Source organism: Natator depressus, chromosome 1 (genome assembly GCF_965152275.1).
Source record: "Natator depressus isolate rNatDep1 chromosome 1, rNatDep2.hap1, whole genome shotgun sequence".
In the NCBI taxonomy this organism is placed as follows: domain Eukaryota; kingdom Metazoa; phylum Chordata; order Testudines; family Cheloniidae; genus Natator; species Natator depressus.
Genome location: NC_134234.1, coordinates 218,081,409 through 218,109,251, shown reverse-complemented (window position 1 = coordinate 218,109,251; position 27,843 = coordinate 218,081,409). Strand labels below are relative to the sequence as shown.

Below are 27,843 nucleotides of genomic sequence, written 5' to 3'. Positions count from 1 at the left end.
CAGGAGTTGGGATGTGCCCCCCCTCTGGAGACATCTGGGGCACAATGCTGTAGGAGCTGGCAGCCAGTGAATTCCCCACCTTCCTAGGGGCAGTAGGGCTCAGGCTTTGGGCTTCAGCCCTGGAGTGGTGGGGTGGCAGGCTCTGGCCACAGGGCTTCAGGCTCCAGACCCCTGCTGCTTCCCCCAACCCCCCATCCAGGGCTTAACCCAGGCTTGGCAGGGCTGAGTAAGTCTGCTGTGAAAAGTGACACTTGTATGTTTGTTAATGTTACTTTTCCCTAACAGACTTACTAGCTAGCAATTAAATACATTACAATGATTTGGACATGTATCTGTGTTGGCTAGAGTTGGTAGCCGCACTCTGAGGACACCAAAACGTTGGTCTTGAGAACTCCTGCACTAAACACTGGGCATCAGATTGCACCCGCATTCTGGATGCTAAAGAAACGGAGGCCTGTGTCAGAAAATTTGGTCCTCGCTATCTAGTTGTATTTGCTGGTTACTCTGTATTTACTTAGCAAATTTCAATAAGGAGCAAAGCAGTTTTTACTGTGCTTGAAATAGTAGCAAAAGTACAGAGAAAACCATGTAAACACTAAGCAACACAGTAGTTCCCACAGGACTGGTGCCAAGCCTGGGAATTCTCTACCTGCACAGTCAGGCATTGCCAAGAAGGCTCAGGTGTGCCCTGTATGAGATGGAGAACATGACACTGTGAGGGTTGGAATAGCTGATATGCAGCAATGTTTTTAATGTGAATTAAAAGCTTTGATAGTATAAGTTGTTTGAATCTCTGCCGGAATAGTAGAGAAAGGAAAGAAAGTTATAAGGGACCTGTGAGCAGACAGAAGAGAATTTGTTCCAGCCAACAATTGAATCAAGAAACTTTACTTGATTTTTTGTGAATTATTATATTTGGATTTTTACCAATTTGTTGCGACTTGTAACATTTGTTGAGTGATTGATACAGACCTATTTCAGCCTAAAGTTACTGAGTGATACACTACGTGTTACTGTTGTTAAGAGTAGCTACTAGTTGTAATTCACTATCCATGTTACATGACCAGGCACCTAAGTCACATGGTATCTCCATTCTGACTGGAGGACTCCTAAATCCTCCAAGACCTTTCAAGATAGTCACACAAACCTTTCCAGTGCAGAGCCTAATGGGGGTCCGTTGTCACAACCTTTATGCTTTCCACACAATTTGAGTCACATAAATGTTTTCAAAGAGAAAATGAGAGGGGCTAAAGTGAATTGGTGGGGTCTTTTTTCCTCAGATGCTTTTTGGGGCTGTTTGCCCAGGTTTGGCAGCATTCAGGGAACAAGGATTGTTCAGCACGAGAAGAAGAGGTGAGCATCCTAGACAGGATAGATATCAAATGACTATATCTACAGAAATTAACTCAGCTCTCTTTCCTCTTATGAGTAGTTGTGTTCATTTCAGCTGCAATGGTAGTGTGAGACTATATCACAATATCAAAAGCAAGCATCTTTATCTGGCCATGTTTCAAACCCGTTTAGGTCATTTCAAAACCTTTTAGGTGTCAGAGGCCAGTTCCTCGGGGGGTCATTTCACATCCTTGTTTTCCCAATGTATTCTCTTGTTTAAAATAATCCCATGTGCTAGATATCCTTCCTACAGATCCATAACCTCCACACAGAGGAGGAATGATGCCTTTGATACATTTAGTAAATGGATTTTAGCTATAGATATCCCTCTTGTGACTGCTACCCTGCCAGCCCACAAAGTCTGTCAGTCTGATTCTGCTCTCCCTTATGCTAGTTTTCTATTGACCTCACTGGAATTACTCCTCAGTTAAACCAGTGAGACTAAAAGCAGAACTAAGCCTGATGTTTCATGGAACAGGAAGATTTCTGAAACCACTTCTCAGGCTGGAGAGCTATTCTAGAAATGACAAAGCACAAAAACAGTGACCCAGCTGTCCTTTAAAAAGCAATATGGGAAGTAGCGATTCATGTTTTACTAACTGCTGGAGCATACACTGTTTTTAATGGAGGGAGATAAAGAAAGATCATGCATACTCCAGTATTCTGTCTCTGCATGGAAATGGTTAGGACAGATTTCAGTGCAGAAGAAAGCGCTTGCACTGGGAAATTCACTTTTCCCCCCCCTCAGTTTTAAAAACTCAAATCTATTTACACATTAAAAGGCAGCTCTGAGTTACACTGGCTACAGACAGCCCCAAACAGTCCCTATAAACTCAGCTGAGCTTAGGGATGTCCCGACAGTGCCTCCTTTCCCTGGCCAGTGGAATGGGGCATGTATGCTAGAAAAGCCACTACACCAACTTTTACCACACAGGAGGATCCCTGCACACTGGATTTACCTTCCGATTGCAAGCTTTGTCAGGTTTAGGTCCAGAATATGCCACTTCTATTGTGAAAAGCACTAACATGGGTCTCTAACTTCAAAACCCATTCATAGTTAACACCTTCTGTGCCATACCTAAGCCAGCCTTATATCTGGACCTAGTAAGCATTAAATTAGAGGCCACATGAATAGCGAGTGAGGCGCTGCTATCAAGTTGCTCATCCTCAGAAGCAACTCACTGAAAAGTTTGTGAAGAGAGGTGGGCCATGGCCGTCTCCTTCGCTTCCATGTGCGGACCAGCAGAGCTGGCTGGCCACACAGGACTGGGGAGGGAGTACACCAAGTGACTTTAAGAGCACTAGTCAGTCACAAGTGAGTGCTACTCAGGCCAAGTGAGGATTGCAGAATTGGGCCCTCTCTTTTCAGGAATAGGAGGGTAACATTAAAACTCATCACCTTTTCCCCATCTGAGCCAAACGTGGATTCTTTTTGCACAATGCTTGAGGAGGGCAACTTCCTCCACTTTTGTGCATCCACACAGGGCCAAGGAGGACTTGCTGCTGCTATCTATCCATGAACACCCGGAGAAAGGAGATGGACTGCTGTGACTGTGCCAGTGCTGTAAAGAGTGTCTCCCAACCCAACTGGATAGCGTGTGCAGGGCTCTGCCTTCTGCTAGCAACCAGGAGGGTGTGGCGCTCACTACAGTTTATATAGCCTAATTCTGCCACCCTTACTCATAGAGAATAGTTCCTTACCCTGAAAATAACCTTGTTGATTTCAATGGGACTAGCTGTTCTGAGTAAGGGTGACAGAATCGGGCCCACACAAACAACATTGGAAACATCAAGCATTAAAAACACCAGAAAATAAACCTTCATGAGCCAGTCTGCCTCCCTGCCTCCACCCACACACACAGGAAGTTGGCTTAAATGTCATGATATTTAAAAAAATAATAATAATTTGGGGGTTCTCTTTATTTGACCTCTGGTTTTGAGCCATTAGGATTTATGCTTTTCTACAGGTTTGAGAGCTAATGTGCTTGTTGTTGTTGTTATCTGAAAGCTGAGATTCTCTCATAATCACAGGATTTCAGGAGCTGCTGGGGCTTTAAGAAAAACAGAACCCACACACCAGCTATCGCAAGACTTGCAATAGATCTGAGAGAACTGGCAACACTAATGTGTGTTCTTCTCCTGAGCTCTACACCCCAGTGTATTCTGCCTGCATAGGCAGAGCTCCTCCAGGCCTGCCCCAGCTGTACATCCCCTGCAGCATGGATAATGTGCTTAGCGGCACCATTTGGCCTACTAATCTTGTTTACTCCTGTCTTTTCTATCGTTTTGTTTTCTACATGCCTGTTCTGTAATCTTGTTTACAGAGGATTTCAACCCAGAATGTAAAACAAATGATGACCTTACAGGAATGTGTTCACCTGTCTCACATGGACAGCACCAAGTTGTTTGTTTGTTTGCCCAACACCCAGATCCTATTAGCATTCCCCTGAATCCCCCCAGTTTTTCAAATGGGCAGAAGAGAGTAACAGGATTTGTGGTGTGACCATGGAAAAATACAGTTACCTGACTCAAGGCTTCTACATACCTTTGAATGCTGTGTGTAATGTACTGTACACCTGCAGCTGCCCTACTCTAGTCCCATCTGTTAGAAATTGATGTTCCTTTTGCTCATCTTCCCTTCTTAAAAAAAAAAAAACGAATTAGTGTTCAATAGATGGAGTTGGCAGTGATTTTAGCCAGGCACATTGTGGGTATGAGCTGTGCAAGTTTCCCTTGCCACAAACATACACAGGCCTGTGGATTCTAATCCCAAATGGAAACATCCCCTGATATTCAAGCCCTGGCACCACACGTAGCTCTGCCAGGGCGCATTATTTCTGACCTACAGCATCCCCTACTATTCAGACTCTAGGATGCTACACAGCTCTGCCCATATACCCCATTCCCATCCTGCATCACCCCCTGATTTTCCAGCCTTTGAGCCCACCCACAGAATGACTGATTAGAGCTGGTTGGGAATTTACTGACAAAGTATTTTCTCATATGGAAATGACAATATGTCAAAACCAAAACGGATCACAAGAAAGGGTCGGTTTCAATGAATTTCCTGTTATTCCCCCCCTTCCCTGCCCCTAAAAAAGTTAACAAGCCTCATTCTGACATTTTAAAAACAAACTTCAGATTTTTGGGTCAAACTGATATTTTTGTTTTAAAAATTAAGTTAATTATAGCAAAAAAAAAAAGTAGAAGATATTAAAATCAAAAGTAGAACCAATCTGGTTATTGTTTTTCAGGGGAGGGTGAAATTTTCATTCATGAAAATCTGAGATTTCAATTTTTCATCCCAATTTGGGAGGGGGAAGATTTTTGAAATCTCACAAATTCTCTGTGGATAGGAAAACTCACTTCCTACCCAGCCCTATGAATGATGCTGTTTGATCCTGACTTGTAATACCCCCATAATTTCAATCTCAACACAGGAGCAGTGAACATAGGAGGACTGACATTTCTATTACTGCAGTCTACAGACTCTACACTGCTCAATTTGCAGCTGCTCAGAAGTAGGTGTTTTTCTTGTTGTCCTCTGAAGTATGCTGGAACCAATCATTGCCATAAGGGATTCAAAGTACGTTGGATTCAGCTCTAGTTTGGGATTTGTATCCAGCGTGTGCTTTGATTTCTTTATGAAATCTATAAGGGGTAGAAAGTCCTTGGTTTTAATAGAATAATATTATACAGTTGCATGCATTTGTCAGGATTCTACAGAAGTTACAGTAGTAAATTAATTATGAAGAAAAGTGTTCTCTCTTTGGATTGCTCAAGAGGTGGCAGCTGTGCTCAGAGCATGCATCAGAATAGAGGAAATATAAAAGGAATCAAGAGAAGTGAGTAGCTGTGACTGATAATAGCAGTTTGCTAAGAGGAACCAGCACATGGGGAAGCCAGAATGGCTTTCCACCCTCTAATAATTATGATCAGTTAGAAAGGAAAAATGACAATGTAGAAATGAGTTAATCCAAACTAATTTAATGCTAATTCTAACTAAACTACACTGCCCCAACTACTTGCTTCTGTGGATGCATCATACTACTTATTGGACATTGCTAGAGGTGTATATACTCCATGTCCAAAACTCAATGGGAGTCAAGCAGTGGCCATACAGGCAGAGACAGATTAAGATATATTGGAGCCCTGGGCACAAAGAACATTTGAACCCCCCACATCCCTCACCCCTGCCATGAGGCTACACCTCTGCTCCTCCCCTAACCCCCCCAAGGCCCTGCCCCCTGATCTGGCCACAAGCTGGGTCATGGTAAAAGCTGCCCGGGGAGCCTGTACCACTGTGGGGAACCCTGGACCCTCCATCTGCCCTGTGTAGTGCACTCTGGGGAGCAGCGAAAAGGGCTGGGGACTACTCTCAAGCACTCCTGTCCCCTGCCCAAGGCAGGTGCAGGGCCAGGTCTCCCCACAGCTGCCCAGGCTCCCTGGGCAGCTCTTACCACAGCCTAGGGCAGTGGTCCCCAAACTGTGGGGCACACCCTCTTAGGGCGGGGCATGCCAAATAAAGAAAGCTGACTGACAAGATAGAGTTCTAGAGGAACTGAGTGGAAAAGTTCTCAGGGGAACTCCAGCAAGAGTTTTCTTTTAATGGACACTTTTAAATTGACAGAGTTAGATTATTATAAACAGTCATTGACTTGATACAAAGTCTGACGTGGGCAAGGATGAAAAGCATCTCTAATTTTGAGAATGGTTCATAAATATCCTGGTTTAATGAACTCGTGTGTGGCAGCAAGAGCCTGAACCAAAACCCATTGATGTCAGTGGAAAAATGCCAATGGACTGCCATAGGCTTTGCATCAGGCCCCAAAGGAATATTGCAGCAGTAATAGTGGCCTTGAGTTTCTCCTGCTAGTGATCTAATAGAGTTGACAAGAGAAGCTGAATCTCCATAAAGCAGAAGAGACATTGGAGTGTTTCATGTCCTTCTTCTGAGAGTTTTTTTTAAAGATTCACACCGAGATCAAACTCTATTTGACAATGTTTTTAAAAATGCTAATTAAAAGGCCTCTACCTGCAGACATCTGTGTATGCAAATAAATAGTCTCATTCACATCAGCTGGGATTATTCACATGTATAAAATTAAGTATGCTGCATGATCAGGACTTCTGACCCTACACACAAGAAAGAGCAGTGCTGAAAGTCACAGTAGCAGTTTCTCATGGAAAGGAAAGTTAGTGTTATTTGAGGAGCTCTTTGTTTTTCAGACTGTGAGGGTCTAAAGGCTTGTGTCTGATCAATAGCACCTCAGGTCACAACATTCATTTTATTTCAAACAGAGAAAATCCCCTGTTGGAGGCTGGGTTTTATGGCAACACACTTCAACTAAACAATAAATGGCCAGATCCTCAGATAGTGTCAATTAACCGAGCCCCCATAATGTGAAAAGAGCAATGTTAATTTACACCAGCTTAGGCAAATGGCTCAAAGGGTCTGAAACAGGTGAACCAGCCTTTTTCCAGTACCACATACGAGTATATTCAATTCAAAAAGCAACACAGGGTTCATAGAAGAAAAACATTGTACTCACCCAAGCTTTTAAGAGTCATCCATCCTAGGAAACCTTTCTTGTACCTTCTGTTATAGTTCATCTCCTGCTGTGTATCACTCCTTTAAACTGAGGAACAGAACCCACCTGCTCAGCTTGAGCAGCAGTTGGGATACACACAGCTGTCTTTCTTCATCCCATAGTAACAAGAGAGTTCTCTGCTTCTAATTTAAAGCAGCTGTGTCTGGTTAATACCCTGCTGGTGTCCTCTGTGTATCTTAGGTATTTATATGGATGCCATTACTGTAGCATCTGATCACCTCACAATCTTTAATGTCTTTTTCCTCAAGACATCTCTGTTAGCTAGAGAACTACTATTGTCCCCATTTTACAGATGGGAGCTTAGTCACAGAGTGACTTGCCCATGGTCACACAAGAAGCCTACAGCAGAGGCAAAATTGAAGCCAAATCTTCCAATTTGCAGGCAACAGCCCTAACCACTGGACCATCCTTCTCTTCTCAGGGAGGCTGTGGTGTAATACTACCCCCAAAAGTTTCCTCTTAAGATCCTTAAAAGGCATGTACACCCTCATGAGCAGGACAAAGGATTTATTGTAGTCATAGATTCACCACTGAGCTGGAATAACACATGATATACACATGAAGCCAAATTAGACCTGGTGTAAATGGGTGAAACTCCATTGATTTGCATCTGCTTATACAAGCTCTGATTCTAACCCATGGTGTGCAATGTTTTAGGAAATAGATGTTTTTGAAAAAAAAATCTTCTCAATGTAAGCAATATGGTGTAGTTATTGCAGGGATTAATTTACCCCTTCACTGGTATAGTTCCACCCTCTCAAACCCCACATCAGAAGATCTCCTATGTATGCCAGATATATCCAATGCACACCTACAAAGACTTTCTGTACTATATAAATAACATAGTTTTGAGGAAAACATTTTTTTATTGAATTAAGGGACGGGGCAAAAGGCAGAAAGAATACAGGCAGTGCACATTTCCCAAATACCAATATTAACAGAGAAATGGAAAAGTGTTCAAGTCAAAGCCACACAAAAACAAAGACTAACCTTCAGGTGTGTACTAGACCCGTATGCACAGCACTTTGATGCTAAGATTTGAAATATTAACCCCAGAGACTTCACATCTTAAAAATACAAAATAAATAAAAGAAAATGAATGTCAAAAAAGACAGAAATAAATGGTACTTTAATAATCTCCCTAAACTATGAGAGACTTTGACAAAGAACAGCACTAGTGGAAGGAAAGCAAAGAATTAGAATCAATCATTCACATATTTCCATACAAAATCCAAAACAGCAGAGTCACTGATGTGTTTCACTGTGTTTGAGAACGAGTTCAAAACTGGGCTCTGAATGCAGAACAGTTTCTCTGTAAGAGAACCCCCAAAAGAACAAATTCCTAAACATCCAAATTGTGGAATCCAACCGATGGGAACACATCCATGTGAGGGGGGTGGGGGGACGGCGGAGAAGAAGTTGGGCAACTCCAAAGCAATGTATGCAAGGGAAAGGCTTTTGATAGAATTTCATATCCCAAGAAGGTATGGGAACAGGGAGCAAAGGAATCTGGCTACCTGTGTCAGTTCCAATCTCTGAATTTCTTCCCAATGTCCTTTTACTGCAGCGTGACACCAGGAGAAAGGCAGCCAGTCCTCTACCAAGCAACTGCAGGTACAGCCTTCAGGATACATACCAAACACAGACATATGGCTTAGATCAGGAGTGGCAGACACACAGATTACAATGTTCCATTATTTTCCTAACTTTTTAGAGCAAACCAGTAATGTATCAGTGCCTCAGGAAATCATTCCTGACTTTCCTTTTGGACAATTCTTCTAGTTCAGTACAGTTGCATAGACAGATTTCACAGAAGAAAGAAATTACTTTTCTCCCCTACACTCGTAAGTGTAACATTTTCAGAAAAGTAGGTAGATCCACTTGCAGGACTGTATGCTCAATTACATGCTTACATTCGTGCATGCAACTAATACAGCTACCTCTGCAAATCAGGTATTTGCATATGCAAATCACCAGTTAGCTTGGCCAAATGACCATTTACAGTGGACAGATTTCCATTGACTTCAAGGGCAGTTGTGTATTTTCCTACCTCCAACCTCCCTTTCTGAAAATTTGGACCATAAATGTCCTCTCCCAGGGAGTTACCTTCAGCACCCTATTGGGTTTACAGATATGATTAATGAAATGGTGTCTTAACCAAAACAGTGGCCACTGAGTAGCGAATAAAATTTGTTGCCAAAGATGTCAAATCACAATTACAATGACTTCCTTTTTCTTGCATAAATATACATTAAAAAAATTTTTTTTACAAATTTTGAAATAAAAATACGTAATATACAAAAAAATGACGAGCTACGTAGGTGTAAGTATAAATTAAAAAAGCAACACAAGATCAGTTAAAAACATTATAAAAAAGATGCCCTAAATAGCTTCTCAAGCAGCCTCTGAAAGAGAAAATAGAAATATAAAGGATTATTCAAGATGGTTTCATCTTAGTGGAATCACATAAGCCATTTGTAACAAGATCTGAAAGGAAGAAAAATATTTTGCTCACAAACCCCGACCTTGCAAATACAAATACACACGTGCTTCACTTTGAGCACATGCATCAGTGTTTGCAAGACAAGGGGGATTCTCACCTGGCTAAACTTCAGCATCTCTCAGAGGCAGGGTAAGTGCCCTGCCCCATGAGGCACCTAAGCGGAGGGGAGGAGGAGGAGAATATTTACAAAGACAAGTAATTTACATTTTGAATAATGTAGCATTGTGAATGGTGATTACGGCATTCACAGTTAGAGAATGTGATGGATAAGAATACACATAGTCTTGCGTTATAAACTCCTGTTTTCACTAGCCTCTCACTTTTGCAAGTCTTCTATGTTTTGTTTTCCACACTCCCATCAGAGCCCAAAGGCAAATGATGTTAAGAAAGTTGAAGTAAAATACACTTTAGTGGGTTTTGAAATGACTTGAAATGACTAGAATAAAATAGATCCCTTTTCCCACTTGAAAAAATGAAGATACGTTTTTTCCCTGCAATGCTAAGAGCTGTCTATGCGGTAGCCTGCAAAGATGTCTATGGGTGTGAACCTGTGCTCACTGCAGTCAAAGACAAAGCACCCATTGACTTTAATGGTGCAGGAGCAGGGCCTAGATGCCTGACTAAACCCTAACAGACCTCCATCAATCCTTCCCATGAGGCTCTGGGGAGCAAATCCCCATGACGTTCCCGTTGCTGAGACCCCATTGTCCTTTCAGGGCAGGGAATGGCATCTACCCTTCCCAACCAAAAATGGCAATACGGCATAAGGACTTGATCCAAAGTCCATTCAGGTCTATGGGAGTTTTTCCATTAACTTCAATGAGATTTAGCTCAGTCCTAAGGACCAGATTTACAAAGGTATTTAGACTCCAAAAGATGTAGATAAGTACCCAGACATCTAACTCCCATTGAAATCAATGGGTGTAAGGCACCTAGGGACAGATTTTTAGGCACCTAACTCCCACTGATTTAATCAAAAGTACAGAATATTTTGGGGATATTTTCAAGCAAAGGGTCGATTTTCAATATCGCTCAGTGCTGGCCTAACTCCTCTCTCAAAATCCGATCTGGTCTCTAACTCCCAATGATTCCATTGGGAGTCAGGCACCTAAACACCTTTTAAAATCTGGCTCTTACTGCCTATATGCAGTGACCTTTAACTTTCCTACAGGTGTTTATCTTGGATGGAACATAAACATAAACTTGGGTGGAAAATTTGAGAATCACCTTGGGTGCCTTTTCAAAGTTCAAATATCTGGATAAGCTTCAGTGCAGAAAAGGTCTCAGAGATGTTTGGTAAAATCTGATTTAATCATTTTTCAATTTCAGAGACTTTGTTTGGGATTTCAGAAATGTTTAGCAGTGGCCTAACGTTGACCCCAGGAAGACTTAAGCCAATGGTGAGTGTGAGGGTTGCCAGGCCTCCAGGATTCTCCTGGAATCTCCAGGAATTAAAGATTAATCTTTAATTAAAGATTATGCCATGTGATGAAATCTCCAGGAATTCGTCCAACCAAAGTTGGCCACCCTAGTGAGTACTACTGAAAATTCCACTCTGCATTTGAAATTTTCCCCAGAAATATTCTGATGAAACACTTCAAAACAAACACACAGATTTTCAAACTAATCCAGAAGAACACGTTTTCATATTGATTCACATCAAATAGAAGCAAAATGAAAATGTTTCAATTTTGAGGCTTTTTCCTCCTCTCTATCTATTTACTCCTGGAAAGGGGATAGAAAAGATGGAGGAAGGAAACAAAAAAAGGAAAACAAAAAAAAAATCATTTTGATTCTACTCAGTTCAAATTGAAATGAAAATTTTTAATTTTAAATTGTTTTGTCCAAAATCTGGAAATGTTGAATGATGCAAAAATTTTATACAGAAATGTCCACACTGTTTGAAAAGGCATTTTTCATTGAAAAATGTGATTAATAATTTTCAATCAGTCCTAAAAAGAGGAATTAAAGGCATAGCCAATCCAGCATCCTAAACCATACACTTTCAGAAGAGTATACAACAATCTGTGTTATGCACTGCAGTGCACACTACATATTATTTTGTTATGGGTAATGCAAGCAAGGATAATGCAACGTAGCAGATTAACATTCAGCATCATACTTCGTTCTGTTATTTTTATCCTGCTGTTTCTTTCACTCACCAACTCATGACTCACACCCTTCCCAGACTGGAATTTCCATCCCAGTACTGTGTCTCATTGGGTGTGCTGTGGACTGCTATGCCCCGGGAAGCCTTCTCAAGAACAGCACCACTGTCTCTGCTCCAGGTCACTCTAGAGAACAAAAAAGTGTATCACAATTACTGTGGCTACTGCAGTCTGTTTAGCAAAGTGCTTTTAGCATTCAGTGGGGATATGGCATTGATTTAGCTTATTACATAAGTGTCGACACTTAGGAACCTAGATGATAGAAACACCGAAGACAGGTAGATAATACAAATACAGAGAGACCATCGCATGGATAACCTACATTTCAGAAGCCTTTATGAAGGCTCTTGTGAGATGGGCAAATGAAGTTCAGTGTGGATAAATGCAAAATAATGCAAGTTGGAGGGAAAAACTTAAATGACTCCTAAACCTTACAAGGTTCTAAATTTGCTGTATCAACTTAAGACAGTGACCTGGGTGTCAGTGTAGACAGTTCAGTGAAGACCTGTGCTCCGTGGGCAGCTGCATTAAGAAAAAAAGCTACCACAATGTTAGGATGCATAAGGAATGAGATGGGGAATCAAACTGAAAATATTATAATGCCTTTATTCAGTGATGCCACCTGGTCAGGAATAGCATGTGAAGTTCTGATCATTCCTTCTCAATCCATGACCTCTTACTCTCTTAGGACCAGATTGTGGTCCAACCTTTCGTGGCTACAGTGGGGCATAGGACCCTTCCCTCCAACCTCCCTCCAACCCACATCGCTGCTTAGGATGTAAATGGGAAAGCAAGCTCCATATGGCCACTACTCCCACTGCAATCAAATGGGTGCGGATGGGAGCAAAGAGGGGCAGGAAGAGGGAGAATCCTTGGCTCCACTCCACGTTCTGTGTGAGCCTGTGGAACTGAGCTGGTATGGACAGGAAGTAATCTGCCCCTGTTCTGGGGCCGTAGCAGATGACTTGCCCATGCAGCAAGAGGGAACAGAGAGGCACTTGGACTTTCTGATCTACAACTCCTCCCCTGCACTGCTGCTGGGGTTGCGCACACATGCGCTGACCCTTACGCAGGGCTGTGCCTAACGGCACAATCTAGCTCTTCATCTCTCCAGTACTCCAAGTCAGATCCCTTGGCCCTCCGTTCTCCCTCAGTCTTTCATGCCTGGTCTTACAGACACCCCCAAAACCTTCCCAAGGAGACGCCGAAGCATGATGCACTCACATGAAAGTTACATTATGTTCTCTGCAGATCCATTAGCTTTGTAGCAAGCTTAATCTCCTGTCAGCTCAATTTTCAGCAGGTTCTTCTAGGTGCACTGCTGATGGTGAGCTAGACAGTCATACAGCAGTGCCAAGTGGCCTGCCACTGCCAGAGACATTTTACTGCTCTATATGCTGATGCTACCTCAGGTCACCCGTTGTGTCCTCTGTTCTACTCTCTCACCCAGCCCAAAGCTAGAGTACGACTAACTGGCTGGAAGGGAGTGGATGTGCAGCAGAGGGAAGGAAGATCGAAGGCTTACTCATACTCCACAGATTCAAATGTCAGGGCCTTCCCTCAGTCCAAATAGCAGGACATCCTGAATGTGGAAGCATGTCCTTAGCACACCAGTCATGCCATTGCCTCTCACCATCTTTCCCAGCTGTAGAAACCCTGAAGCAGAAGCCTGAAGAGGCTGTGGTTACTGACCTGAAATGAAACCTGTTGCCATTTTAATGATGATTTTTTAGTGGGAAAGCTAAGGGAATCAAAGTGGGCCAAAGAAGAAGCAGTGCTCTCAAAGCAGTGCAACATCCTGCTGTCAGCACCTGTGAATGTTCGATCCCAGCTACAGTATCCCAGTACCCTGGTATTACGGAATCAAATCAGTAGCAGGTTGTGCTTGTCAAACCCTGCTCAGAGGCACTGTTCAGCAACACCTGTCCTGTGCTTTAGCCTCTTGTCCTGAGCCTACGTTTTTCCTGAGCTTGTAGCTCATTTGACTTTAACTAGTACCGTCCTATCTAGGTCATTCTGACATCTAACTGTCTGATTTGAGTGGGACTCTGACAATATCTTGCTAGATTCTCCCAAGCACCCCAGCCTCTTCCCACCATCTGAGAGGTGCAAAGGTGCTGGAAATCAGCCAGTCTGGCCACTGCTGTGAATCTGCCTGGCAAGGGGGAACTCTCCACTGTCAGAGCTGTGTACTGAGGCCTTGTGCTAGACCCATCCCATCCACTCAACCCCAGCATAGCGAGAGGGAGGCAGGTTGGGTGAAATACACCGTGCTTTATCTGTGACTCAGCTGATGTATGGACCATCAGGGAACATAGCCAGTTGGCAACAGTTAGAGCAGCCCCCAGGTTGCTCTCACCTGTGCAAGAGTGTCATCGAGAATCAGGGAGCCATAATCAGCTTCCTATTCCCCCCGACCCTTTTGTTGAGTCAAATGGAAGCGCAATGACATTGAGCCATCAGGGCCTGACAATAAATTATTCTGGGTCATCAGGGCCTGAAAATAATTTGTTCCTTAAGGACAAGTCCTATTTTAGAGCAAGACCTATAGGTAGCTCCCTCACTCCTAGCTTTGATACCAAAGATGTTTCTTAATCTACAAACTGGTTTGTCTTTTTCGTTTGAAAAGAGGCTTTAAATAGGCAGCCTAGGAAAGATGTAACTAGGAAGACGGTCTCTTAGCCCTGGTCTACACTACGAGTTTAGGTCGAATTTAGCAGCGTTAGATCAATTTAACCCTGCACCCGTCCACACAACGAAGCCATTTTTGTCGACTTAAATGGCTCTTAAAATCAATTTCTGTGCTCCTCCCTGACGAGGGGATTAGCACTGAAACCGACATTGCTGGGTCGATTTTGGGGTAGTCTGGACGCAATTCGACGGTATTGGCCTCCGGGAGCTATCCCAGAATGCTCCATTGTGACCACTCTGGACAGCACTTTGAACTCTGATGCACTAGCCAGGTACACAGGAAAAGCCCTGGGAACTTTTGAATTTAATTTCCTGTTTGGCCAGCATGGCGAACTCAGCAGCACCATGCAGTCCCCCATGAATATTTCTACGCTCCCCCTATCATCTCCGTCCCTGAGGTTATCACAGATTAGAAGGCGAAAAAAATGCACTCGCGATGACATGTTTTCCGAGCTCATGCAGTCCTCCTGCACTGATAGGGCACGGCTTACTGCATGAGGGATTCGGTGGCAGAGGCCGGGAAAGAATTGCTGTGTTTGCTTAACAGCAAAAGTGTCATGCCTCGCTAGCGATCCTGCCCGAGCCAGGTCGCTGTGTCACATGCGCTCCGCGCTGTGTCAGCCTTGGGCGGGGGCATGCCTGCTGTGTGAGCAGGAAGGCCATAGGTATAGACATTGCGTGAGGTAGCTTCTGTAGCTAGAGAAAACAGTCCTGTGCATTCAGCAAAGTCTGGGGCAAAAAAAAGAGAAGCGCCGTGACACACCAAACTATTAATAATACACAACCACACGTTACATAAGGTATAATAGGGACCACGCGAGGGATACGTTCAAGTTGGGTTTTCATAGTGTAGTGGTTATCACGGTCACCTTTTTCTGACTCCCCTCTTGCATTTTTAGTCTTAGAACAGACCGCACTGTGAAATTTTACTTTGAATTATGAGTTAAATAACATGGAAGCTCTCTCGAAGTTATAGTCCTGGGTTCCTTACCCTTTCAGCTGCTCTGATAAATTAACATTTTTGTTAGGGGCGGGGGGAAATTTTCATGAAGCCTTTTATAGGGACTAAATGCTATCTAGGACTCTGAAATAATCTTAACGTGGCCCATAGAGTGCAATCCTTCATTCTGGATTTGTCATTCCACAAGTTGAACTGCTCCTTACTAGTGTCCAGGCTTCATGAGCCATGGGAGCAAGGGGCAGGCTGGGGTAGGTGCGACCGTGTGGTGCTGCCGGCTGGCAGAGCAGCCTGAGGCAGAAGCCTCCAGCTCGCATGATATTCCAGGCAGGACTGAATCTCCATGAGACGAAACTTAAAGAAGAGAATGACCTGGAGTCACTCCTATTCGGTGCTCTAAGAGGAGGATAGCCATGTCCATCCAGGCGCCCCTGATCAACCTCACCGAGGTCTGCCAGGAGCACCCAGGAGACGTACGACGGCTATCAGTCCTACTGCACGGTCTGCCACGAAGGCAAGGAGCTGCTGCTGTGTAGCAATGCCGTACCTTGTAGGCCAGCAGCACCCAGGAGACATATGGTGATGGTGAGCTGAGCGGGCTCCATGCTTGCCGTGGTATCGCAAGCATGGCAGCAGGCTTAGCGGGGCTGACGGCCGGGATGCCGGCTGGCAGGAGCCGGTGGACAGAGCCCCAGACCAGCAGCGGACTGGGCTGCAGCCGGTCTGGGGCTCCGTCCACCGGCCCTGCTCAGCCCACTGTCTGCCTGGGGTTCCAATCATCCAGACAGGCAATGGGCTGAGTGGGGCCGGCGGACGGGACCCCAGAAAAAAGGCACGAAACGATTGTCTGCCGTTGCTTTCACAGAGGGAGGGAGGGGGGCCTGAGGACATGTACCCAAAACCACCCGCGATAATGTTTTTGCCCCATCAGGCAATGGGAACTTAATCCAGAATTCCAATGGGCAGCAGAGACTGGGGGAACTGTGGGATAGTTACCCACAGTGCACCGCTCTGTAAGTCGATGCTAGCCATGGTAGTGAGGACACTCCGCCAACTTAATGCGCTTAGTATGGACATATGCAATTGACTGTATGAAATTGAATTCTAAAAACCAACTTCTATAAAATCGACCTAATTTAGATGTTAAGGCAAAGAAACGGGCACCTAGGGGGTCTGGACTCCTAACCCTCTCAGTTGCTATCTCTCATTGGCTGACTTTGACCAAGTCACTTGACTTCCATGTACCACACAATGGCAACTTCATGGTACATGAAGGACCACACTAGAATATAAATGTTGGCTTGGCTTGAGATGCACTGAAGAAAAACATTTCAATAAGAAGTATGTAGAGACACTAGTCGCTTTGCTGAATGCATCATTGGAAGGTACAGTAATAGGAGCAGGGTTAGAGACTTAATAGAACAGAATAGGCCCTTTAAAGGGGCAGAAATCTTCCCCAATATAAAGTGATACCATTTTGGTATAGTAATTTAGCTGGTGTGACAGTTGAAGGAAAGGAATCCCATAAGAAATTAGCACTGCCACTTTATTCTCCTCCTTTATCCGCATCAGACATGTCCCTTGACTTTTGAGATTTTATGTTTTCTCCATGTTGTGTCGAGGCCTCCAATTAAGAGAGCTCAATTTTCTGGAGCTGGAATTTTCTTTTCCAGGAGATATTATGTGTGTTTTCCCTGACTATCTGCCCTCAAAAATCCATGAGCAAATGTGGGATTCTGCATTTTTTGGCTGATTTAGGCCACGTTTATATTTAATCTGACCCTGAATGAACTATTTTCAGAGTAGCAGCCGTGTGAGTCTGTATCCATAAAAATAAAAGGAGTACTTGTGGCACCTTAGAGACTAACACATTTATTAGAGCATAAGCTTTCATGAGCTACAGTCCCTTCATTGGATGCATACATGAACTAGTTGGTTATCTTGCTGGAATTTAAGTAAGATCAGTTACAGAGAGGAAGCCAACAGTCTTTCTTATTACAGGTTTCCATTGAAAGAGTAAGTCATCATATATATCACTGAAACCTGATGTTGATATTTAGGATTGTACAGTGCATCCCTCAGAAAGGTACAAGAGTCTGATTTCATTCTGTTGCATTCAATATCATAAAGTCACTGACAAGTGTTTTACAGGTGTTCTTTATAAAATGTAACAATATTGAACCTAGTCCTCAACTCCATGAAGTCAATAGCGAAGTCCCAGAGACTTCCATGGAATCAGGACTGGGCCCACTATTTTCCATACAGAGACTCACAACTAACCTGCAGGTGTTAGCTGTTCAAATTTGTTAGGGTTAGATTATCCCTTTCACTTCCAAGCATGGGAGAGAACTAGACTGAGTAGATCTGACCTGGCATACAAGGAAAGATGGGAGTAATAGCTCTGTGACATCATCTGTCCCTCTCCCTGGTCCTGAGGAAACTCCATGGTGAAGGTACTCTCTCTGTGAATCAGGAAGGAGAACTGGAGCATCACCCTCTCAGAATGTGCAGGGATTACCCAAGCAAAATAATACTGATCCTGTCAACACAAAGTGTGGTGTCCTTCACCATGCAATTAACAATTGCCCCTCCACAAAGACGGAGTTTGGGACAGTGGGGACTACAGGAAGGTACCTCCACTCTGATGAGCCTCTTAAAGTCTGTCAGAGCTAGATTCCTCTTCTGGAGACTTTATAACCAACTTGATTGAAATTATTGGTGCTTGTTCAAAAAACGGTGTCATTCATAAACAAACTGTTATGTTCTCATCATACACATAGGGTATGTCTACACCACAGGGACTATACTTGCATAGCTATGGTACTGTAGCTATGCTGGCATAACCTGGTAGTGTAACACCGCCTACACGGACAGAAGGGTTTTTTCCAGCAGTGCAGGAACACCACCTCCCCTAGCGATGTTAGCGAGATCAGTGAAAGCATTTTTCTGTTTACCTTGCTGCATTCATCTTGCTGTGGATTTTTCAAACCCCTGAGTGAGGTAATTCTGCCAGCCTACATTTTTCAAGTGTAGACCAAGCCCCAGAAAAGTTAGATAAAAACATAAATACACTTGCTGGAAGACTGCAATATAACACTACTTTATTTCACAGAATTCAGAACAAGAACTCATAAGAACCCAAGAAGATTGAGAGAGAGAGAGAAAAGCAGGTAGGTCCCTAAGGCAGTGAGGTACAGCTGACCCCACCTTGCTTTAAGCTGGCTTTTTCCAGACTGACTTGTCTGCTGACTGACTAAGATGACCCAGATCACATGGCTTTGGTAAGAGCCCTCATTCCTGCAAGCAGATCTAGGAAATGGCTCACATTTAAAATGAGAGCTAGTCATTTTTAGCCAGTTTCCAATATACCACACAAACAAAATTTGTTAGGTTAAAAGTATGTTTCATTGTAGTCCGGTGAACAGCCAAACTACAACATTACACTTTTGCCATACAACTTCTGCATTTCTTAAAAAATACAATAATTAGAATACATGGCAATGAAAAGTTAACGTGTCCAGTCAGTTCCTCATGGCTTTATAATCCCTCATCACTCACCATCCACCCGATAAACACCACTTACCAACCTTACTTTTGCCTCCTAAAATTTGAAAACACATGCACAATGGTGAAAATAACACATTGTTAGGAGACTGAAAAATACCATTTTGTATTCAAGGGCTTCCTTTTCAATAACCTCCCAGTAATTTGTTACTGTAACATCTGAATATGTTTTCAGAAGGGTACATTCAGATTGGGTGGGTGTTGTGGTTGGGTGGACCAATACCAATAACTTTCACTATTGCAGACTTGAGAATAAATCATCAGTTTTCATCAGGGCAAAAGGCTAGTAGTGGGGTGCTTCGAGCTTCTGTACTAGGTCTCATGTTGTTTAAAACATTTATAATGATCTGGAAAAGGGGGTGAATAGTGAGGCAATTAAATTTGCAGAAGGCCCAAAGTTATTTAGGACCAGAAAGGACTATAAGGAACTTCAGAGAAACCTAAACAAGTTAGTGGAATGGACAACATGATGGGCAATGGCCAGTGAATATTTCAGGGGGAAAAAATTAAACCATTCTTACATTTTAAGGGTTCTAAATTAACTGTATCCACTCAAGAAAGGGATTTGGGGCATCACTGTAAACAGCTCAATGAAGAGCTCTGCTCTATGTGCAGCTGCACTCAGAAAAGCAACCAAGATGTTAGGATACATAAGGAATGAGATGGAAAATAATTAAAAAAAATATTATGATGCCATTGTACAAATCAATGCTGCAGCGTCATCTGGGTACTGTGTGCAGCACCAGTCACTCCATGTCAAAAAGAATACTGCAGACCTAGAGGGGATTCAGAGAAAGACAATGAGAATTATCACAGGCCTAGAAATATTGTTATATGAAAAGAGAATGAAAAGACTGGGATTGTTTATTTTAGAAAGGAGATGAATAAGGGAATACATGATAAAAGTCTATAAAATAATGAATTGTATAGATAAGGTAGATTGGAAGCTTCCGCTATCCCTGTTTATAACGCAAGAACAAGGGGACATTCAATCAAAATAAGAGGTGGGAAACTTGAAATCAGTAAAAGGAAATACTTTTTCACACAACGGGGAACTAAGCTGTGGAACTCACTGCCACCAGAAGTAGTTAAGGCCAAGAACTTAACCAGATTCAAAAAGGGATTGGCTATTTATATGGATATTACGAATACCCAGAGTTATCATAAATGACAATAAAAATCTGGGAGGGATATTAAACTTTGTGCTTTAGGGCTTATGCCAGTCTCTAACTATTAGAGACCAGGATGAGACCTAATGGCTACTGTCAGGCAGGATACTGGGTTAGACGGACTACTGTCTGACCCAGTATGGCAAGTCTGATGTTCCTAAATCAGGCCCTGTGCAACCCAATATTTTAAATAGAATGAAATCTAATAGCAGTAGAACTTAACCTTTTTTAGTAGTCAGTCGTCTCAAGACAAACATGAAAGCAGCCCTTGAATTAGACACAGATGAGTTGCTTTTCAATTCTGGTGTCATTTGCAAATTGGATCATGGTTGAATGTACACCAAAGAAATGCATGACAAAGAGAGATGTGAGGCCTCCATGCTACGTGAAGAGATGGACATTTATTTATTATTCATTACTATTATTATTCAAAAAGCATCAGGAAACCCTAAGAGTCTTGGAAGTACCTAAAAATAGCAGGGTGCATCACTGCTTGAAGACTGACAGATGGAACTCTACATTGGTGCCACTACATTAAAAGAAAAGTTAAGGAAGAACAAAGAGCGAGAACATCTGAGTCTTGCTACTTTTTGGAGGAGAACATTAACAAGATAGTATAAAGCCCCCTCATCTCTTCCAGTGGTTTCACTTTTGCTTCGCTGCTGTGACAGAGGGAGTTCCACAGGCCAGAGCTGAAAATAACTGCAAAGCCAAGAAAGAAGAAAACATTTAGGATGAGATTTTCAAAAGCATACAGCATTAGCACAACTGCAACCAGTGAAATAGATGAACTTCCACTGGCTTCGTGGGAGCACAGTTATGCCAATACAAAGTGCCTTTAAAAATTCCAGGCTTATTTTTTAATGCAGTGAGTTCATTTAGAATGAATGTATCTGAACTGACATGTTTGCTCCAATAGTTATTTCTGGTACCCTTCAAAATGCTTCTTAACATCCTCTTATACTGTGGTATTATGATGCATTGCAATATCAGATCGTCTGTGATATGCTCTCAGATTGATTTCAGAGGGAAAGTACAAACCACCACTTGACTCAGAACTCCTTCTGCAATTCTATTTTCCAGGTTAAACGTTATGCACTGACAGTGACATCAGGCCTTATATAATGTCATGTGATGTCTTTCTAGACAGTCTAGATGCAGACTGAATCACAACTTTGCTTTAGAGTTGACAATGAATAATAATTATGTTGCCTCCAGCCTTTTCCAAAATGCTTTCTCATCTCACTGCTAGTTCAGAGCCACACTGAAGCCCTCATAGACGTCAGTGGGAAAATGCCAGTTGAAGTCACTGGGAGCAGGATCATGCCCCTGGGGCTCAATCCTGCTCTTATTGAAGCCAATGGCAAAAGTCTCTTTGATCTATATGGTGCAAAACCAGGCCTTTGGGGTTCAAGTTATAGAACAAACCAAAGAGGTTTCAGCAGGTTTGTGTGTGACCTGAATTCTGTCCCTCGGTGTGCCTTCCGGGTAGGAATAGAACAGAAATTTTCACGCCTTAAAGGACTGGTTTTACTCTCCAGTCAATGTTTGCCTACAATGCCCATGAACCTTGATGAGACCTATAGTACGTTTGCACATCAAGCACTATAGTGCAACCGCAGCAGCCTCTGTGCCTCCTTTGGGCCTTGTCCTCCAGGATGCTGAGCACATTCTGGGAACTGCTGATGGCTTTTAACTCCCAATGACTTCAGTGGGCATTGAGGGCACTTAGTACCCAACAGGAGGTGCTCAACACCTTGCAGAATTGGGCCTGGGTGTAGGTGTATAGATGATGATGGGTAACATTTCATTGGTGATTTAGAAATCTAAGGGTTTGTCTACATGGTGGGGTAATGTGTTCTATGGGGGTACGATTTCTAAAGCACACTAATGTGTTGCACATTAATTGGTCCATGTAGACCCTGCTGGTGTGCTTAAATGTCGTGCTCTTTCAAACAGCACTATGTTACAGTGCACTAGGGAACCATTAGTGCACACTAGCAGGGTCTACATGGACCAATTAATGCACAAGACGTTAGTGCACGTTAGAAATCACACCCCTGTAGAGCACATTAACCCACATGTAGACAAGCCCTGAGTGCCACTTGCTTTCAGTGACTTTCCTAAGCATCTGTGTGCCTTTTGAAAATGGGATTTAGTCCCAGATACTCAAAAGGTATTTAGGTACCTAATTCCCATTGATTTCAAAAGGTGTAAGGCTTGGTCTGCACTTGAAAGTTGTACCAGTATAACTATTTCGTGGTGGTCTGGGGTTTTATACTAGTAGAGTTATACTGGGACAACCCCTATTGCAGGCATAGTTATACCAGAACAGGAATCAGCAACCTTTGGCACGTGGCTCACCAGGGAAAGCCGCTGGCGGACCAGGATGGTTTGTTTACCTGCAGCAACCGCAGGTTCGGCCAATCGCAGCTCCCGCTGGCCGTGGTTCGCCGTTCCAAGCCAATGGGAGCTGCAGGAAGAGGTGGCCTGGCCTGCGCCACTTCCCACAGCCCCAGTTGGCCTGGAACGGTGAACCGTGGCCAGTGGGAGATACTTTGCGCTGTTCTGGGAACACAAAGGGAGAGGAAGCCACTCACAAGCCCTCTGTTGAAGATATCCCCAGAGTGGGGAGTGGACACGAAGAAAGCATAGCTGGCTTCCAGACACAATTTAGAGCAGCGCCTGGGTTGCTCTAACCTGCCCTAAGATTCAGAGAGTTGTAATTGGTTGTTGATTCTCATCTTCTCTTTAGTTTTTCCTTAACCTGAGCTGCCCTTGTTGGCTATTGGGGGGAGGAGGGAAAAGGGAGGGAAGCCATCCTTTCCTAGGTACTCCCTTAGGCTTAGGCAAAGCCAGTCAAGCTCCTATCCTGCTCTCCCTGGAGGGTCCCATTGCTCAGCAGGGAAGACCCTGATCCCTTCCCCCTAGTGACAAGACTGATGCAAACACTTCCATTTAATAATCAGAGGGTGTGGTTCAAAGAATTCCTTTCCAATGATCATTAAAAACATATTTTCTTTTTGAAACAGTCACCTTCGAGGGTCACAATTTACATCCCTGAGGGCTGTAAGTGGCTCCCAATACACACATTAGATACCACAGCTGCATCCAAATGTATTCCGTTATATAGTGCATAAACTGATTGTATAAATGAGGCATGCATGAATGTGTTGTTTTCACAGTAGTTAATCAAGGAAGCAATGTTGTTTTCCCAGAAACAAATAGAGTATTTATCAAAAGTTCCTAGCCATATTATAACAAGAGGTTTAAGTGGAGCATGAAGGTACAAAAAAAGACCTTGGGCAGATTTTCTGCCAGTTTATGTGGTCAACATCCAGATATGAAACAACCTCTTCTTCATTTAGGCCCAGATTACAAAGGTATGTAGGTACCTAAACCCCAAATGTAGGTACCTACAATGCACTTTTAGGCTCCATTGAGATCCACAAAACTCATGCCAAACCCTGAAGGTACATAAACTCATTCAGCAGCTAAGTTTTAGCAGTGAAAGTTCCCTAGGGGCCTGTGATAAATGAAGGGGGGAGGTAGCTCCCATTTATGGACACCCAACCATCCAGTAGCTATAAAATCCCACTTAGTAGCTGTTCTCTAATTGCTCTACCTACAAAGGGTTAAAAAGTTTCACTGCTATGCATAGTTAAAAGGAAGTGAGTGGGCACCTGGCCAAAAGAACCAATGGGAAGGCTAGAACTTTTAAAAATTGAAACAAGACACCCCTTTTGTCTGTCTGTGTTGTTCTCCCAGGGAGAAGTGAACAGGACAACGACTATGTTATAAGAAGCTTGGGGCCAAGTATGAAAAATCCCCAGTATCATACCTATAACCTACTCATTTGAAACCCCAGATATGTAAGTAGATCAGGAAATGTCTAGGAAGATGCGATCAGGTTTATCTCTTTTTATTTCTTTATGGCTTGTGGACTCCTCTGTGCTAACCTCAGGTGTGTTTGTTCTGCTTGTAACCTTTAAGCTGGACCTCAGGAAAGCTATTCTTGATGCTAAATCCTTGTCCTTGTTTTTTTTTTTTAAATCTAGCAAATGCCTAAGTTCCCAGGTGTATTTTCTTTCTTTTTTTTTAATTAATAAAGTTTACCTTTTTAAAGAACAGAATTGGATTTTTGTGTCTTAAGAGGTTTGTGCACATTGTTTAATTAGCTGGTGGCAACAGCTGATTTCTTCTTTTTTTTTTCTCAGCTCTTCCCTGGAGGTAGGGTGAAAGGGCTTGAGGGAACCCCACAGGAAGGAATTCCCAAGTGCGCCTTCCTGGATTCTCAAAGGGGTTTCTGCATTTGGGTGGTGGCAGCATCTACCCATCCAAGGTCAGAAAAAAGCTGTAACCTTGGGAGTTTAATATAAGCCTGGAGTGGCCAGTATTAATTGTTAAAATCCTTGCAGGCACCCACCTTCTGCACTCGAAGTGCCAGAGTGGGGAATCAGCCTTGACAGGGCTTAAGTTTCTACCTCTGGGTACATGCAGTGCTGCCTCACTCTAGGCACCTGGGGAACTATCTTCCACCTAAGCTCCAGAGCAATTCACAAATCAGGGAAGACAGGTGTTTGGCTACCTTAGTCCTGTGCAGTGCCCGATCTGGTAGGCATGCTCAGAAGCCATCTACCAGATAGGGTCCCATTCAAAATCCAACCAGAGGAGGAGGTGGTGGTCATGCCTGTGCCCTCTCAGGTGGGTGCCCTAATCACTGGGCTACAGAGTCATTCTCTCTGGCCCAATGACTCTTTAAGCATTTATCCACAGTGGAACAGTCATTGGGAGTGTGAAAGAGAGAGCACGAGGGAGCATGACTCTATGGTCCAGTGTTAGGGCACCCATGTGGGAGATCCTGGGTGCCTCGTCCCTGCTCCAATCACTCCGTAATGATCTATCCACAGTGGAACAGCTTCAACAGCTACCTACTGGCTCACTAATCTGGGCTTGGTTATTTGAACATTGATCATCACCTCTCTTGCCATACGAAAGAAGAACAGAAGAGATTGAGGGAGCCCCCACCTCAGATTACCCCATAGCTCAGTCGTTAGAGGGGTGGATGAGCCCTGTTCAAATCCATTCTCCCACCCTCCCCTCCAGCAAAAGGGAGGAGAAAAGACGGGTGGTGCGGCTGCCTCCTCCTCTGCCTGTAGTTACTGCCTGCGTAAGCAACTCTTGTGAGAAACTCCTGCGGCACATAAACCGCCTAACTCCAGGACAGTGGTTCTTGATTGTAAATAGCTAGCTGAGATCGTCGCCGCCCTGCAGCCAGGACGTAGGCACCTGTCTCTCTGAGAGGGGTGGGGCTTAGCGCACACCCTTCTCACTGACATCACCCACTGGCTAGTTTAGGCGGCTCCCCACCTAGTGCACTGGCTCTTGGGACACAGAGCAACCCAATGCCTAAGTTCCGTTGCGAATCTGGGCCCTCGTGCCTGATTCAATGGGAGTGTTTCTAGTGACTCCAAGGGGTGTTGGAAGAGACCCCTAATGAGGGAGCTCTTAACCCTTTGCATACAGCTACTGCACCAAAAAAAAAGAGCAGCACAATGAAGCAGTGTAACATACCAAATGACCAGAGTGACTGCAGGCCAGACTTTTAAATTTTTTAAAGGTATTTAGATGCCTAAAGATGCAGATAAGCACCTAGTGGGATTTTCAAAAGTGTCCTACGAGGCACCTCTGTCTGCACCTGTAGGCTTTAAATACCTTCAAGAATCTGGTCCTAAATCCTTGGAGTTAAGGCATAAGACTCAGGCTCAGGAACTGTGTGTCTTATTCCTGGCCCTGACGTTGTGTGCCCTTGGGCAGGGTGCTTAGGGCTCAGTTGTGTCCTGTAGGCAAAGCCCTATATTGGGGACAATGTGGAGCTCCACTACCCGAAGGAAAGTTCTAGGAAAAGTTTTTCTTCCATGGAGGAGCACGCCAGCTCCTATGACAATTCTGGAGGTGCAGCATACATAGCTGCTTGGTGCATAGGGTGGGGAGGCATCACCCAACCCCATTTAGGGGGTCTTGTGCCCCTGCAATTAAAATAAAATAAGCAATCCCAGAGGTCCAGGAAGCAAAGGGGCTGCAACTGTGTCCCTACTGCTGTCTGGGGGTGCAAAAAGCAAATGGGGGTAGTGCTAGTTTCTTTGTAACCCAGCCACCCACCCAGCTGTGCAGCTGGACAAAATCTGACAATTGATCTTTCTGTGTTTCATTTTCCTAATGTGTAAAAAGGGGCTAATAATATAATTTAGCTCCCTCCTAAGGGTGTTGTGAGGTTTAATAGGCCTGATCCACAGTCCACTGGAATCAATGGGAGTCTCTCTGTTGATTTCAGTGGGCTGTGGAGCAGGTGGAATGTTTGTAAAAGGCTCCGGAATCACTGGATGGGAGGAACTATCTTAATGCAAGGTTATTATTTTCCAGTGTTATAACAGACCCCTACTTCCCACTGGTACTTTGTAATTTCCCTCTAATCACTGTTTGTTACATAGCAAAAGAGAGACGAAAAAGAAAAATCAGCACGAGCTAAAGCCAATGTGATGTTTTTTCCCTGTTACTCAGCAATACTACCTATCGCAGTGACAGCACGAGGGCATTAGCATACAGTGGGCCAAACTCTGTTCTCAGGATGCACCCGTACAAATCACGTGAACTGAGTTCTGTGCTGACTTACCCCACGTGCAACCCCATTAACTTTAGTTGGGTTGCACCTCTGTAACTGACAGCAGAATTTGGCCTGCTCAGTGTAAAATACTTCTGTATGCTAACTCCATAGTTGATTTAATAAGGTAATTAAAACAAGCACCCTGGGAAGCCTATAAACCTGGTTGCCATGCCCAGTACTATTAATCAGCCCCATTCATTCTTATAATTCTAGTGTTTCCGTGTACAATAAAAGGCCCCGGGCCTGATTCACCTCTGTGTTAGTCCTGTTTTATGCTGGTTTACTCCAATTACACCAGCATAAAACTGGAGTAATGCAGTGGTGAATTAGACCCAAGAACAGTATTAACCAATTTCTTCACTGCCATCAGGGTTAAACCTTGGAAAATCCTCTTTTCACCATTGTTGTTTGCAGCACAGATATTTTTCCTTCTTCTGGGAAGTAAATGTAAGATTGGCTGCTTATCCTTTGGTAAGAAAAGGGAACTGAATGTGTCCTCACTATATCAGATGTGCCAGAATTCATTTCTACTCTTTCCCTAAATAAAGAAGGCAAGAACTACACACACCTGAGTGAACCAACTTCATTAATTAGGCTCCTTTTCAGGAAATGTACCTGTATCATGTTTCCTATTCATGGGAGACTAAAACTTCACAGAATCTGCTATTGGCAGCTCTCCCGGGATATTTTCCATTCGCACATATTTCTAAAAATGTCAACCTCACTGTAACCATTCTCGTATGGGAAGCCTGACATCAGATGTACATTAGATTGGGGGGAAAAAAATCACAAAGTACTTTTAAAAAGGAAAACAAATTTCAAGTATGTCATATTGGCCCATGTCTACAACCCTGTTCCAATGATACCTAGAAACCATTTTTTGGACCCTCCGATGACACAGTCATGGTAATACAGTTTGAAAACTAGCAACGAGAACTCTTCGGTTTTAATTTATGAACAATGGATTTTATGTGAGACCTTTATTAAGGCCTGATTCCTGCACGTTAGGGTGTATTACCGAATATAGGAAAAAATCCTACACGAGGCACTAAAACCCAAGCCTACTCCCCAATCCTGGAATTAAAAACAGACAGCTAAGCAGCTATGCATCTGGCTGTAGGA

General features: G+C 43.5%; 1 protein-coding gene across 3 annotated transcripts in view; it reads right to left on the bottom strand.

Annotated features, from left to right (window-relative positions):
• Window positions 1-7,887: 7,887 nt before the first annotated feature.
• KCNA5 (potassium voltage-gated channel subfamily A member 5) overlaps window positions 7,888-27,843 on the bottom strand; it is a 30,026-nt gene continuing 10,070 nt past the window's right edge. For 2 of the 3 annotated variants that reach the window (XM_074935809.1, XM_074935821.1), the window contains 2 exons: window positions 11,670-11,801; window positions 7,888-9,409 (listed from right to left, as the gene is read on the bottom strand). The gene's annotated coding sequence lies outside the window, so the exon portion shown is untranslated. Of the gene's footprint in view, window positions 9,410-11,669; window positions 11,802-20,687; window positions 20,760-27,843 lie in introns of those variants that run through there. The other variant, XM_074935812.1, reaches the window with a different exon arrangement.